Genomic DNA, 17445 nt, shown 5'->3' with positions numbered 1-17445 from the left:
AGCGTATGATTGTTTTTGTGCAGGAAAAAACCTTCCTGCACAAAAACAATCACAAGAGAAGTTTTCCTTTTTCTATGTGTGCTGCAGATTCCAGCACACATACAAAAAGGAAAAAAAGAGGCTAAATAAAGGTATTTCCCATTGTTGGGTCCCCCTTATTCCTCCCCTGGGGAGGTGTAGGCTTTTGACGTATTCCAAGGTTTACAAAACCTTGTAAATCTGGGAATGTGTCAAATGCCATGGGTGTTATGTGGGAACACCCACCATAACACCAATGCTATGCCTCCCTGTCACAGGTTGAGTCAACTCAGTGACTTGCACCGTGTTGACTCAGTCCACATTTACAAGGTCATGAAGAGCCACACAGGGTGACTTTGCATAGCCTTGTATATATGACCCTGCAGTGTGCACCACCAGGCCATCACTAAATGTGACTTCTGGCAGCACAAAGGGCCTTGTAAATAAATATGGCCCTACATTTACAACTATGTACCACTAGCAATTCATTCATATTGCAACAAATGATCTTTGCTTCTCAACCACCTATGATGGGGTGACTTAGTCTTCATTTTTTTTCAATGCATAGATACATTCATACTATGATGATATCATACTACACATTCACTGGAAGATTGAGATTGGGAGGGACTGCACAAGCTACATAAAAAAGGCACAGAAAAGGAAATGCTAACTCACTGATATTACTATTACTACTACCATTATCTTATTCTTCTTGGGGTGACAGGAGGAGCCTCTGTATGCATGGCTTCTTAAATAATCAGCCCAAATGTGCTGCCATGAGTACAATTAGGAAGCACCACCGATTACTCACCTTGCTACCTCAAACTGCATCACATAATAAATAAACATAACCTTAACCTACCTCTGTGAGTCAGCACTGCTATTAGAAAAAAACTTACATTGTTGAACAAGACACAACAACAATAAATAACTATTACTCACCAAGCTGCGACACCTTGATCACTAAGAGGTCCAGCAGGTCCTGCTCCCGGGCGATTAATGTCTGCCCAATGGTGCATCAACTGCGGCTGAGTGTCAATGTATTGTTGAGTCATTCTGTTGCTTGCTTTTGTGATTGTTTTGCTGTGGAGTGTAGAGCTAAATTTTACCCTGTTACATACTGCTAATGTTGTACTGTGTTCATTTATTTTATTTTATTGTGTTTTTGTACTGTGTAGGTAAGTAGCACTTATGTTAGAGCCCCTTCCAGAGGCCCACGGGCAAGCATGAGTTACTGCACTCAACCGCAGGGGTTGAGGCCTTTTACTCCTCATGTCCCAGGACCCGACTTACTCTGATCAACTGTGCTGAGTACCCCTTCAGCACTTGACTCTCAGTGGTAGCACAGGGTGAGCAGTCTAAGCCTTCTCTGGGGGAAGGTTGATGCAGGACAGTGAACACAGGATCACAACTCAAAATATATTCAATGGCAGCAAAAAATTACTGTTCAGTCAAATACTTCCCTCCATTAAAAAAGGAGTATGAATATACCAACACAAAGTGAAATACAGCATTCACAAACAATACACACAATCCCCTGAAGTCAGGGCTCTAGTATGTACAAATGTGAGTTCCTGAGTCCCACTCCCCTCTCGCTAGCGGTTGGGTTTTTTTTCCATTTATTATAGGTGACATTCAGGTTAAGCCTCTCTAGTAGTCCAAGTCTCAGGAGTCCCACTTCAACTCCAATTAAAGTTAAATGTGTTCAAATGCTGCAGAACTGTATGGCAGGAAAGTCCCCCTGTGACCTTCTGGTTCTTCAATCATTCTTACCTGCACCAGCAAACTTGTGCAGCTGAAGTCTCTGAGAGTGCCCCTTTCACTCTAATGGCCGTAGGTTGCAGCGGCTCTCTCTGGTGAGTATCACACACATGGCACTGCAGGGGCAGCAGCTAGGTGCCTACGTGTTCCTCACACACCACTGAGTGTTCTTGATGCTTCTCTAATGCCTTAAGTTTCCTTGGATCCTCTCCACAGGTGGTTGGAGGGACTGTAAGCGCCTGGTGCTGATCTTCAATCTGGGCTCAGACCCGCATGTGTTACCATGCTGGCCACGTCCTCACAATGAAGGTCTTGCTGGACCATGCTCCTTTCCTTTTTCCCGATGACAGACCAGGCATATGGGCAGGGCCGACTTTAAGGGGATGCGAACAGTGCAGCTGCACTGGGCGCTGACCTGAAGCAGGGCATTGCCCTCGGAGAGACACTGTGTTAAGCAATAACTTTTGATTTTAAAACACCTGCTGCACAATTCCTTGTGCGTCCAGCTTTCAGACAGCCATAAAAATGTCAAGATAACTCTTGTGATGAGAGAGAGAAAACTGATTTTTGTCTAGTGGCAGTTTTGACTCACCATAAAGTAGCGCAGAAGGTTAATATGCATGTTGCAAAGAACAGATCTGTATTTTTTGCAAGTGGATTAGTAGAGCCAGCCTTTACCAGTGCTTTAAAACAAATCAAATGTATGTGAGAGAGGGGCTATGGAGTGATTAGAGGCACTTTTTTCAGATGGTAGTGAGAGAATCTGAGGAGGTCATGGGGGGTACCAAAAAAGTTGCAGTGGGTGCCACCAGCGATAAAGCAGGCCTTGAATATGGCTTCACTGACTTCACTTCACACACAAGCTACAGCCTCATTGGCATGGCAGTAATCTCCACGGTGGCACCATGCGGTATACAGAGTTGCCAGCTTCACTCCACACATGGGCTACTGCCCGATCTGCATGAGAGTAATCTTTACAGCATTGGCGGCCAGCTCCTATTTACAATGGGAGGCGGAAGGGGGCCATACAATAAAAATAAACATTAAGAAAGGGCACCTACCTAATGAAGATTTCTCTTGCCTCATGCTTGGTCTCTCACAGCCCCGACATGTGATGTCACGGGAACCAGGAAACTGCACAAACCAATCCTGATGCTGGTTTCATGCTAGTAACCAGCATGAAACCAGCGTCAGGATTGGTGGGAGTGGGCTCTCTCAGAGCTCACCAGAGCACTGGAGGCCTGTGTCTCCTCCAACCTAGCTGTCTTAAGACAGCTGGGTTAGAGATGTTTAAAGTGCGCCTGTGTGATTGACAGTTGCAAGACCGCCAGGCAAAGGGACATGTGCACTTTAAACATGTGCAGAGCATCCTGGTGCCACTCGGCAGCAATCACCATGCCCCATCCTGACACTCGGTTCAGGACGGGGCGTTGAAAAAAAAGAGGTAATAAAAAGTTAATTACCATTTTATTTTTCTGTTATGGGGGGCTCACATGAAGGGGCCGCCGCTGCTTTACAGCAGCTCCACCTCGCACATGGGGTCGCGGACTTCACTATGCATACAGGCTACCACCCAATCAGTACAGCAGTAATCTTCACAGCACCCCCAGCTGACATACAGAGTCACTAACTTCACTTTGTGCATTGACTATGGCCTAATCAGAGCAGAAGGCGTCTCCTCACACTTTGCTTCAGAGATCTAATCGCCATAACCTCCCAATGTACCTCATTCCCTACAGTTCTCTCCTCTTCCTCACAGGGCATACTAGTCTTGGCAACCAGTCAGACACTGCTGCTCCAGGCTCCAGGGGTGGGTGGTCTTGGATTACCTAGGTGATATCCCCTTAACCAGCAGGGGTTCTGGCAGGCCTTAGCCTCCAGTCCTGGTCACATGCAGAAGTCTTGCAAAGCTTCTCCTCTTTGCACAGCTTGACTGGCTCATTGACAATTGACATGTTGGGGGCCTTGAGCTCCCCTTTTTATAGTCCTTTTCAAAGACACCAAATGTGATGTACGGTATGTGTCTTTGATGTTTATATTGGGGTCTTCTTACTTTTGAAGTGCCCTTTCCTCTGCTCTGCCCTTCCTCCAGAAAGCAGTCTGTCACAAAAGGAGTGACTCCAAATCTGCTAACCCCACTGTACAGGGGAGTGTTTAGAGGATCACACCTGGATGCCATCCACAGTGATATGTGTAACAAAATATTACCCCACCTTTTCTTGATTCTCTTATCAGCCTCATCTACTTCCTGAGATGTGCCCAGGATCCTTCCTACTGACCTCTCTCTGAATCAAAGTGCAACCTTTGATGAATACTAAAGAGCCTGACTCTTCTTCCTCCATTGTATCTCACCCAGTTCATAGTAATTCAGCAGTCCACAAATCTGTCTGGGGAACTCCTCTATCTCCTCATGCTCCTCCAATCAGACCTGGGTCTCCCAAAGTGGAACCCAGACTCTTCCATCTATTGTACTATTCACAGGCACACATACGCATAGCACATGCATATAACACACACTGCACAGAACTTTCCAAGTATTGTACAATTCGCAATCATACATACACCCAGCACGTGCATATAACATCCAAGCATTACATAGCAATACATACTAACTAGGAGTGGGTGGAGTTTTTAACTCCACCAGTGGCATTTGTAGGTCTTTAGTTATTCAGTGGTGGTTTGCAACACAGAATTACTAATAAATTATTCTCCTCTGCCGGTAGAATTAATAATCGGCACTGTAAAGAGCTTAAAAATGGTAGAATCGAATGACATTTTGTGCAGATAGTTTGTTGCCAGCTAATGTCATTTCGTAGGTTGGATTTGAGTCAGGCTTCTTTTTACAACAGATTGGCCCTGCTAAGCTAAGTCAGAATGCTTTAAAATAGAGAGGTTGCACATTCGTGTATCCCTTTCAGAGTCCTGAACTGACTGATAGGAGCCCCTGAACCCTTGTCTGGAGTGGACTCCTTTGCCCCACCCTGTCAGGTGAGTGGTTCATTCCCATATGGATTTTTCATAAAGTGTTTGTATTCATTTGTGCAATATGTGGTGGAACTTTTGACCCTTCTGCAGGGTAGTATTTGAGGGCTCTGTGTTTATTATTTGGTGTTGAGCCTGCATGACTATACACCTGTCCTGCAGAGTAACAGTGCGTGTTTCACTCCATGAATCTTTGCTCCACATGGTCCCTCTAAGCCTGTCCTGCAGACAGGTATATCATGCATGTTTCCTCCCAGCTCTAGCTAAGTGTCTGGGGGGGCCTGGAAAAGTCCTTCATGCCTGCACTGCAGACAGGCACTGAATGTACTCAACTTTGCTCTTGCTCCTGCAGTAGACGTAGCATGGCTCTATCCTGCAGAGGGACAGTGCATGTTCCAATCCCTGGGGCGTTCTTCCAGACAGCTGTATGTGCTTCTAGCGTCCACAAAAGTTGTGGCAAGGGCCAGTCTATGCATTTGACCAGAAGCATTCACTACAGACACACAGTGCAAGGTCGGCTTCATAAGACGGTCATGCAGAGGAGCAAAGCATGCACCTCTTCTATTAGCACCCAAGAAGTGTCCCTGCATTGACCAGCCCCTTACACTTGCCCTGCACAGAAGCAGTGCATGTACCTGTCCCATCTGTTGCATGCTCTCGTCTGCAGTCTCTTCTGCTCCTGCCTGTTAGGAAAGCCCTGACTTCTCCATGCACACAGGCAAAGTGGGTGTGTACACTGTGTGCACCCCTCTACATTTATGCACCGGGCACATCTGTGCCCAGCTCTTTGGCCTGTCCCCCACCCCCCTTCCTGCAGCAGGCAGCACAGAAAATAAAAGGTGACCAGGGGAGTGAGGAAGTTTTTGTTAAGGATGAGGTATTGTTAAAACAATTTCATACTGGCATTTAAACTTTCAGAATTCAGTATATCTGTACATTGTAAGACTGTTATTAACCGTAAAATACGACTTAAGCATAATTACTTGGAAGAGCAATGTGATAATTAACAGTGGGCAAACAGTAAAACTCATCGAGTTTCGATCACCCCTAATACTAACCTGATGTAAGCCAAGGGTGAGTTACCCGCACAACAGTGGAACTTCACATGAGTGGGCCTATCGGCCTCACTGAATGATGCAGGTAAAAAAGCCTGTTCACTTTTACTGATTACAGCACAGTATGCTGCCACCCCCGAACTCGTCTGCTTAACTCTTGGTGAAGGCGGCAGCCTTCCACCCCTATGAGGATTGCACTTTTGGCACCTCTTCCGGTTCAACAAGACCCCAATCTATGAGGAAGGCCTATGTCAAGGTGCACACGCATGATTCATGTTTGCCCATGACAACAAAAAATCAGCAGCAGGGATTCAGACATCATTATAGCTGGGGCACACAGGACATGGGTACACGGAGCCCCATGCCAGGGACTTTTCATACCAACAACTTACCATAAAAGTTGGACTGAAACTTAACTATTTACCACTGAGAAAGGTAGTAACATTTCACCACTCCATCACCTCCACTTCTAAGAACAGCAATCAGCCCCAAGCCACTGGAAAGATCAGATTTTAAGTCAGCACGCGGCTGAGAGCAGATTAAGATAAACAATGATATAAATGTGTCCCTCATACACCAAAAATTGCTAAAATATAATTTTCCCTGCCTAACTAAGCATAATAGCAAAAAGCGAGGATTTAGAATGATTTGTTCTTTTCTGCTTTTTGCACTGCAAACAAGTTTAGTTATTGACTAGAAACGTTGCCAAGTTAAATTCTTTTTCAAGCATGCTGTTTCCATCCATATTTAATGCGAACGATTTTATGAAATTCCACAAATCAGTTTAAAGTTTTCAATAACAATTCGCTTGCTCTTTTCTCTTCACAGTGGTTGCCGTGGCATTATGGGAGGCATTTAATACACAGGAATGAATTGGGTAAGTTATCTCAGCAATTTTCCTCCTTTCAGAGGGCTAAATGAATTAGAGCTAGACACACTGCTAGCCTAGGAAGAGTCGCATAATAATTGAACTTCAGTGACTCTGAAATCCTTTCCACATTGTTCAGTGGAAGTTCCCCAGCTTATTAGATCATGGACTTAGAGGTGCTTTTTAAATATGAACGTTAGATCATGGATTTAGAAGTGTTTCTCAAATCTAAAAGTAAGATGTTGGAAACAGTGAGGACACTCATCTCTCATAGTCCTTGACATTACTGTTTCAAAGTTTGCAAACTAAAGGCGATCTTTCCTCTGGATAGTCTACAATCCATTTGCTCAACACAGCCATTGGCAAGGTCAAACGACAAATCATGCAAGAAAACAAAATGTATTGCTTTATCACAAACGTTACTGTGCACAATAATTGTAAATCATCACACGCAAATGGACAAAGTCGCAGGTTATTTGTGTAGTTTACCCTAAAGCGAATTATTTAGTTCTATTATTTCAGATTTGGCCCTAGTACATAAAGAAATGCCCTGTCCTGGGCTGTGCCTAACTGCAACCGAATTGGGCGCTCTAGATGCAAACCAAGTACAGACACTCCATTAAGAACATTAGCGTGCCCTGCACCTGCACCAGCTGAAACACTTAGGCCCATATTTATACTTTTTGATGCTGAAGTGCGCTAACGCAGTTCAGCATCAAAAAGTTTACAGCTGGCTAGTACCATACCAAGATGCCAGCCGGGCATCATATTTATCATTTATTATTTATGATATGACGCTAGCCAGCGGTAAGGTCCGGCTAGCGCCATAGAAAAGGATGCTAGCCAGATGCGGGAGGTGTAGGGGGAACAGAGGGGTTAGCGTCAGTGCCTCTGCCCAGACTAGCGTCATTTTTAGACGTTAAAACCCCATGGACATGACTCCTGTCTCAGTTAAAACAGGAGTCATGCCCCCCAGCCCAATGGCTATGCCCTATGCATAGCCATTGGGCACAGTGCCATGTAGGTGGCCCAAAGTTAGGCCCCCCATTGCACTTTGAAAAAAAATAATAATAATACCTACCTGGACTTACCTGGGATGGGTGTCCCCATCCTTAGTTGTCCTGCAGGTGTGGGTGCGGGTGGGTGGAGGTGTCCCTGGGGGCAGGGAAGGACACCTGTCGGCTGTTTCCATGGTCTCTGACCATGGAAAAAGGCCCACAGGTCCCCTAATGGCTGCCCATACCCAGGTATAATATTATGGTGCTAAGCAGGCTTAGCGCCGTTATTTAAGGCCCTCCTCCTCCCGTGCGTGATTTTTGCACCAGAGGATAAATAAGGCGCTAGGGCCTTAGAGTCATTTTTTGCCCGGGAACGCCTACCTTGCATCTCATTGACGCAAGGTAGTTTTCCGCAGGCAAAAAATGACTTTACCTCCAATATTTTGCGCCAAAATATAAATATGGAGTTAACTTTGCGCCGGATTTGCTTAAAAAAATGGCGCAAATCCGGTGCAAACAGAGTATAAATATGACCCTTTGTCCTTTAGCTTGGGACAATAATAAGCAATGTTGCTCCATTTGACATATTCGAAATGTGGGCCTTGATTAGGACTAGGGACAGTGTTCATGGGGCTAGGTTGAGCTCTTTCTAGTTTTTTTCTGTACATTGTTACTGTGGGTATGAGCAGGGGCGTCTTTTGAGAGAATGTTTCCACAATGGACCTCTTCTGATCCTAAGCCCTGGAAAAACACAAATAACTTTTATGGAAGATGTAAGGGTTAAGTCATTGTGTTGTCAAACTCATTTTTGATCACTATAGTGAAGGGTATTCTCCTGCTACTCCTATTTCATTCATGAACCAAAAATGTTGAGTTTCACAGCCAACCCTTAGCCTCTCTCCTATATTTTCCATTATTTCATTAAAGGGCAGACTGATGCATGCAAAAGCTGCTAGAGAGAGTATTCTCCTTGCTGGGAGCTTCTCAGATTTCGTTCGAGGTCCGCTGAAGATTCCTGCCCTTGGCACGCTGTTGTAAAATATCTTCCATTTGCAAAAGGACAGTTTAACCCCTCTCCTGGCACCGGTTTTGTAAGGGTGGCATTAAAAACGTTATTCCAGTAGTTTCAGGAACAGTTCATTGAGTTTATTTTATAAATAAAAAGGGGAAAAGTCATAACGTCTTTCCTCAGTTCACAGTAAAAAACGAATTGCCACAAGTCCTTTTCTCCACCAATCTCCAGGTGAGAGATTTTGGTTTAAAAAACTAAAACGTCTGCTATGTCTTCTTGCTCTCCTTTATGGTTTAACTCGCTTTGTTAGTATAGTTAACACAGGCACCCACTTACATCTAGCAGATAGTGGGGAGCCAGAGAGAAAGTAGGAAGAATAGCAAAGAGCAAACAACATTCAAGTTCCCCACACCACTCCTAGAGCATGTCCATGCATGGTACTGTATAGCCCACCCACAGCAGACTGTAGTCAGTACCAACCCCATGTGAACTGTCATCCTGCACAGGCACTTCAGCGCATGTAGCAATCGGATGGCATTATTTGAGGCCTTTCGTGATGATTTTCAGTGACCAGGAGTGTTCTGAGATATCGAGGGCATTGAAGGTCTCTAAAGTCGCTGGCTAACATTGAGATACGGAGCCCCAGTGTTTTTTCAAAGTGGTCTGACTCGCGCTGCAAAGCTGCAGAGATTACGTCCATCCAAAGTAGTTCCTAATGTTTATTTATCCAGGTTCTGTGCTCTGTTTCTTCATCAAGGCCCTGGGGTCAGTCCCGTAATAACCTACTTGCCAGCACAAAAGGCCAATGTTGTGACCTTTCTCCTGTGAGATCTTAGAGGGTTACGTCAGTCTGTTTGACAGGGCCAAGGATAGTGTAAGTTGGAAATTGCTGTATTTCAATGTCAAAGATTGCATTTATGTCAGACAATACTTCCTGTTAGTATAGCTTTATTCTGGGACAGCGTCATAATACAGAGATCAGTGTGAATGCCCTCCGCAATTTCAGCATCTTCCTGCTGGTTTTATGAAATTCCAATACTGTGTGCTTCCTAGGGTGTAGTGCCATTATTGTGCAGTCTTTAACATGGTCTCATTGCCTACTACGCTTTCTGCTGAGGTGTGGGCTCTATAATGAATGCTGTCCCATCCTTAGGGTGCATTCCAACTTAGCCTCCCACCTTTTCTGTACGGGGTCTTGCCAGGAAGGGTTTTACCCCTGATCAGATAGTAGGTGTTTGTCATCTTTCTTGGTGATTACTCATTTTTCTAACGGGGTAAAGGGCCTACTAGCACGGGCATGATTAAGGGATGAGTGATCCAAGCATCATATATGCCATTATCTCATTCTTTCTTTTTCTAGAAAACCAAGTCGGTCTTATTCTGTTCGAAGGTTGGTATCCTCTCAGTGTTAAACATGTCCCCTATTCTTTTACACTTTTCTTTCAGCTACTCAGAGTATCTCTTCCTGAATGACACAAGTGTAAAGTCATAGTTGCCAATGATAGGGGTCAATGCAGGTGGGATGGAAGAAAGTCCACTCATGCATGCAACCCCGCCCGAGGCCTGCACCTCACGACTGCTGACCAGGAAGGAACAAAGCCCCCAAAGTCTTTGGTTTTATTTAACCATGGCACTTTCCATATGTGGATCCATTTGTGGATCCAAACAACATTTTGGTCTGGGAAGCAGAAGTGCTCCTCAGATTGACTTCTGTTCCATTCAATAATACATCTGAGTTGGGGCATGAAGTAGTAATTGGTAAGGCTACGCCCTCCTCTTGGGGTACGTATGAACGTTTTCTCACCAAGGTAGGTTTCTTTTCTTCCCAAGCAAAATTCTCTTGCGGTTTCTGCATCCAGTCCAGAGATTATGTTGGGGGCTGCAATGGAAGGATTTGCAGGTACAATATTTTGGGCTGGTGAGTCATTTTGATAGCCTCAATCCTGATCAGCCAGGACAGGTGGTCATTGGCCTTGATCGTTGGTATTTGCAGGCTGTAGTGAGTAGATCAGCGCAGTATTGGGCTCCTATTTTGTCAGATGGGTTGCTTATCTTAAACCCCAAATAAGGTATATTTTGGTTCACCTATACCAGCATAAAGCACCTTTGTAGCTTATCTTGTGTATCTACCAGGCTAGACATGTTTAATAACTTGTATTTCTGGAGTTTATTTTGAAAAATGATACTTGTCAGAAATGGTCAGGCTCAGTCAGCATCCAAGGATTGAATGAAATTGGTCTTATAACATCAAAATTATGTTGTGTTGTGAACATATAGAGCTAGTTTATGCTCATGCCTATCAATTGTTATCCCTGAGATCTCTGGGTTCGACCTGACTTGTTCAGCCCGGGGCTCCAAGTGAAACACAGAAGTGACCCTGTCTCGTGCCCCAACACACCTCAAATGGACCTGAAAGAATGCTATTGACTTTGACCCTATCCAGAGTCTGTGAATGGCCATGTCGGACCCAGGTGTTAAACTTTGGGCCCAGTCCCATTTTGTTCAAGATATTATGCAAGAAGGGACAGTAAACAAATTAAACACCTTCTCTGCTTTCTTGGAGGGAGTGATGTTGTTCAGCATGTAGACAGTTTGGTGGTGTTGCTGCACCCTCCCTATGATATCAATCAGAATTGATAATGGCCCACCTGACTATGGAGGTGTAGGTGTCACACTATGATTCCTGCAATGATTTTAGTGTCAACATTCAGTAGAGAAATGGGTTTATATGAAGCACAAGAAGATACGTTTTTCATAGCCTTTTGCATCTCCATTATAATGGCCTCCCTCATGGTGATAGGCAGAGGTCCTCATGTTGTGAATGAACTGTAGAGCCGCATTAGAATTGAGAATAGTAAGGAACAGGTGTGTTATAAAATACTGGTGAACAGCTATAGGGGTGTGAAGCCTTAGGGGGATAAAGCTTTGCAATCACAGAGATCACTTCGTCAAGAGAAATATCTATTACAAAAGACCCTACTTGTTGCTGGGTCTGCAATGGTGCTGTAGGGGCCATTAGATACGGTTGAATGGCTGTGTCAGTGAAGTCCTCACCGGAGTAGATAACCTTATGAAAGCTCTGGAATGCGTTGGCTGCTAGTTTGTCAGGTGGAGGGCAAATCTTCTTGTCAGATAGAAGAGTCTCACCCTGTGGCTGGATGATCTCAAGGATCCTCTCGCTATGTATTTTGCCCCTCAGTTAACATGCTAATAGTTTCCACAATTTACTTCTCCCTGTAGTATAGTTAGCATGTCCAGACCAGGGAATATTCTGTTTGGTCTATATCTAAAGCTTTAAGTTGTTGTCTATGCAGGAATATCTGTCACCAGGTCTTATGGGCACCTGTGCATTTGTGATCTGTTTCAAGGACTCTGACCTTCCTCTCCTACTCTGCCCTTTTTCATTTCCTGTCTTTACTGAGTTTTGCAGAGATGGCAATGAAACCTCTCTAGGAGCAGTCTTGAGCGTGTGGCAGTGTGTGCTTAGGATGAGTAATTTATTTGCAGGAAGCTCTGGAGCACGCCATGGATTGAGAGAAGGAGATGAATAGTCAGTCTACAGTTATGGCTAATTTTGAGCATTTATAGATAATGGGGAGTGATCTGACAGGGAGGAAACACAAGTATTAGCTTGTTCAATGCTGGCCAGGATGTGTAATGTGCATAAAAAGTAACTCAGGGCCTGGTTTATAGTTTGACAGAGAAGGTATTCTGTTCTAACAATGACAGAGTTTCCTCTCCGGTAAACTTCATGATGTTCACAGAAAAGATGACTGCTTCTCCACCGCCAACATAAACCTCCAACAGCCTGACAGAGTAAGGGTCATCGGTGGTTTGGCGAAGTCCACCCACTTGATTTAGAGTGGGTGAGCACATGGGAATTTTTCACCTCTATTTAAAATCTGGCAGTAAGGGGCAGTGAAAACTGCAAAAAGTTCCCCTCACCGTGGGAGAAACTCCCATTGCGTGGAAGGCATTGATTTTTTTATTTTCTGAAACAAAATCCCACTTTGACTTTTTTGTTTTGGAAAGTAAAAATTAAACATTGTAAGTTGGTAGTGTGGTTCCATCATATTGATGGAGCCATCCGTCAAATTTATATTGCATTGACAGGACCCGTCATGACGGCGGTTCCTGACAACTCTGTTGCCAGGATGAACTAAAACTTAGTCTGCCAAAATCTAAATCAGGCCCTTACCCTACGGTAAGTTAACCTAGGTGCTGATTACAAAGGGTAATATTTAGAACTGGGATCCTGATGTCGTTATGAGTCGAACAACCTAAGGCCCTGATTTACACATTTTTTGCACTGCATTTGCGTTATTTTTTGATGCAAAAGTGGTATAAACTTAATTGTATTTTGTAAGTTTACGCCACTTTTGCGTCAAAAAATGACGCAAATGTGGTGCAAAAAAAGTATAAATCAGGGCCTAAGTCTTTTAGCCATGACATGCTGCCCTGGAACAGGGCACAAGTTTGACCCACATGCTGTATGGACCTGTCCAGTTGTGTGTAAAAAATCATGTTGAGGTTGTCCCCGTAATTATTTCTTCATCAGGTGAGACAAAGGTTCTGGACATCACCTCTTTGAGAAATTTCTCCCGGTCTTCATTGGAAGCATATATCCTGCAACAATGAGAGGGAGGTCATTCAGTAACAGCTGTAAGCCAAATGCCACCCTCTCATCTCCATGGTTGTGGCTAATACTCTGATTGAACTCTGATTGTGCTGGTGAGTAGAATGACCAACCCACTTTTTTGTTAGCCCAGAAGAGAAGAACTGTCTGGAAAATGCTCTGTAATTCAAGCAAATATAAGTCTTTAAGCATCTCAAAGAGCACTAGCCATTTAATCTTGGCACTGAGATCCCTTGCGTAGGCTCAGGATATTAACCATGTTTTTCTATGGGGAGCATCTCTTATCACCTATTGTGATAATCAAATCAACTACACATGGACCATCTGCTCCAAATTCTTGTGAGTGTGCAATGAAAACTAATGTGATGAGTGTGGATTCTGGGAGGGACCCCTCATTAATCTAAAACTTGAAGAAACTGGTATCACTCACCCCCTACTGGAGCCCAAACTAGTATACAATTTTCTACCTAAGTAAAATAGAGGAGACAGATTGTTAGGGTTTGTACACAGCAAAGAGCATGTCCCCTCTCACTGCACTAGTGGGTTCTGTAATAGCTCCCTTTTAAACTTACTATTGAAAGCCTTTCTTGTTATCTCACCTTCCCCCCCCCCTCAGGCTTCTGTGTATGTTGTTTAATGTGCTGTTTTGTTTACACATTGGGCCTTGCTTTTACCAAGGCTTCTTTAAAACACTCCTCCCTAGGCCATGTGTTAATCCAACTCATTTGCATATTAACTGAAACTCTGCACACCTTTCAAGAACATGTGCAGAATGTGAGGACCACACCCAGCTCTTCAAACCACACCCAGCTCTGCACACCTTCCAGGAACATGTGCAGCATGTGAGGACCACACCCAGCCCTGTCTATAAAAGGCATCCCCCGAGCCTCACCCAGTGCTTGTGCTCGTCTACCTCCCGCTTACCTGAGAACAGATCCCTCGGCGCTGGCACTCCTGCTCTTTACAGACTTTCATTGACTTCAATGGGCGCAGCTTCTGGCTCTTCCTTCTTCCGGTTTCCGGTTCCTCCTTGCTTCAGCCTCTCTCCTATGAGTAACCTGCAAAAGAGAAAGAAGACAAGGTTAGACTGATCAGTATCTCTTGCCAGCAACAAGTAAGTGCAAAACCTTTTATTACCTGAAAGAACTTTGACAACAATTTCTGGATTCGTGTATAGACAATTTGAAACGAAATACCTTCCACGAACATTGTGATTCAAACTCTTTGTTACAAGAATATTTTGCAGAACTTTGTGAAGCAAGCATTGTTTTTTCTCATGGAACTTTTAAGAATCGAACAGTGGAAACCATTAACAGCAAGGCAAAGAGTAAATCAAGGACTTGCACAAATTACATGCTGTATTTTGATGTAAAAGTACAGTATTTGTTTTATAAAAGATTCTGGAAATATGGGAAAAAAGTTTTACAGTAATAGAAAACACATCCCAGAGCAGTAACACATTCCAAACCTGGAAACTAGAGACCAGGATCCAAGAGGTACTTTTAGAAGAGAATTTCTAATAAATAAAGGGATAGTCAGGAACCCATTTAGGAATAGATTGCACTTATCTGTTCTTTGTTTATGTTTCATTAGGCATCAGTTTCTACAGAAGTCAGAAAGGGCCGCAGATTTGTGCAGCACTTCAACAGTGGAAACGCAAGAACGGTGTTGTCTCTCTTTTTTTATTTTATCCACTTCCCCCCTTCCCTTGAGCTTCTGTTCTTAGTGCACTGTTTTAAAAACTAGTGTGCTGGAACAAGCAGTTTCAGGGTGGGGTCGGATTGTCTTCAACCTCCATCAGAACTGAACAAGAACTCAGGTGAGCTGGGCTTTGACACAGATGTGTTCTCATTTTATACCATGCCATTGTATACCACCCTTCGTCTTGCCCCCTCTAAGCTAAGTGGGTGCTTCTTTGCAAGTCCCCCACCTGGCCCATAAATTAGGATTCATTTGGTCTCAGCATGCCATGGGGCCAGGGGCATCCAGCTTGAGCCATGATTCTTACTAGCCTATGGTGCTCACTTCCTGTTGGCTGGCTCATTTATTTGTAGCTTGTTGATGAAAGCAATTTCTACTAATGGGGACTGTTAGACCTGGCATCCTTAGAGTTTTCTTGCCCCAGGTATTTTGCCTTTTACCACCTGTTTTTTGCTGTATCTTTTTGTTGGCCTTAGGACTCTGCGCACTTTACCACTGCTAACCAATACTAGCGTGCTTGTGCTTCTCCCCTAAACATGGCAACATTGGTGTATCAACAATTGGCATATTTAATTTACTTGCAAGTCCCTTGCAAAGTGGTATAACCAATACCCAGTGCCTGTACATTAAATGCTACTAGTGAGCCTGCAACACCGATTGTGCCACCTACTCAATAAGCCCTGTAAACATGTCTCAGGCCTGCCATTGCAGAGCCTGTTTGTGCAGTTTCACTGCCACTAACAATTGGCGTTTAATCTTGCCAAGCCTTAAACTCCCCTTTTATTGCATATAGGTCACCCCTAAGGCAGGCCCTAAGTAGCCTACAGGGCAGGGTGCCACAGAAGTAAAAAAGCAGGACATGTACTTTTACATTTTACATGTCCTCGCAATGAAAAACTCCTAAAGTCGTTTTTCATTATTGTGAGACCTACTACTTTCATAGGCCACCAATGTTTGGGCCCCACACAAGGGGCTGATTACCCCCTACTCATAGTGTGGAGCCAAGGCCAGGATAAAAAAAGGACCTGTGCACTTACTTTGAGGAGCTTCTTTGAAGTCACTCCTACTTCAAAGGCACTTTTTGGTATAAGTACTGGGGTTCTAACACTAGCAAATCAGTACACTTCTGAAATTGGGAAAAACTCTGCTGGAGTAAAGACTGCTGTGCTGTAAATGTTGCTTGAATGAGGATTTACCCTAAAAACAAGAGACAAGAGGTGTCTGGCAAAACAAGAAACAGTTTGTTTAGTTAAACATCATGGCCAGGGGAGAAGTTACAGCACTGGGATATGAGATCTGTGTCTCATAGTACATTGAAATGATGCACATTTTATACATTTCTCTTGGAGCAATGAACCAATAAAACATTGTTTCCTTGGTGAACTATGTGAGGAGTTGAAAAGGAGTCGCAGATACAATTTCCAGATAGGGAATGCAGATGTGCCTCGACCTGGCTTGGGCACTATGTGGGCCAGTGTGTATGTGGCCAGCTGTCTGGCCTGAGGGGGGTGTGGTCACTGTGTGTGCTGTGCATGCTGTGTCCTGATTGGCTAAGTTTGCCTAACTACATGTAGCATCTGACTTTAGGGTGTTTCGTGAATGCATGCATCTCTCAGGCCATTTGTGCTTTAATGGAGCCAATCTTCTGGGAACATTGTAGTGTTGCTGCCTATCTTTGAGATCTGATCTAAGCTTCTGTGCTTGTCTGTCGGCTAATTGTTGTCCCACTTCTGACCTGTCAGTCATTAGTTCATGACAGGGGAATCCAACAGTCGTGATGCGATGTTTGTGTATGAAAATGTATTGTTCATATATAAACATATCTTGTTGCAGTGTGCATTGATTAATCTGATATTAACATAAGGATTGCAACTTTGCCTGGACTGCCTGTTAAAATGAACTGCTTCTCTAGTTTGCTGAGCTACCCTGCCACCTACTGATCTCTGCCCTGCTGAGGACAAGAACTGGACCCATCTTGCTGATCAGAATGACTCCAAGGGCTTGCTGGCTTGCGCCCTGTTTTTCTGCAGTTTCAGGGACATCAAAAACTCTCCTGGTGCTGCTGGACTCTTCTATATGTGAGTCCTACCCTTACTTGAGGTACCCCTCTCCATTCCTTGGTCTCAGAAGTGGGTTTTGCAGCTGAGTCCTGCAAAAATTGACATATCACCTCAACTGCATGTAAAATTTCACAGCATCGCCATCCCGGCCGGCCTGAACTTTGGATCTGCACCAGTCCCTTCGACCTCAAGTAACCTTTTGACCGCTAGCAATTACTAAGCACTATTTCACATTTAAGCTTTAAAAATTAATATCTTGACTTCTATGATTGGATTTTTGTTGTTCAGTCTTGTTTTTCTCAGTTTATATGCTCCATATCTTTTCTAAACTTGTGTGTAGTCCTTTTTGTA

This window comes from Pleurodeles waltl, chromosome 6 (genome assembly GCF_031143425.1).
Source record: "Pleurodeles waltl isolate 20211129_DDA chromosome 6, aPleWal1.hap1.20221129, whole genome shotgun sequence".
NCBI lineage: Eukaryota > Metazoa > Chordata > Amphibia > Caudata > Salamandridae > Pleurodeles > Pleurodeles waltl.
This window is presented reverse-complemented; position numbering follows the sequence as displayed.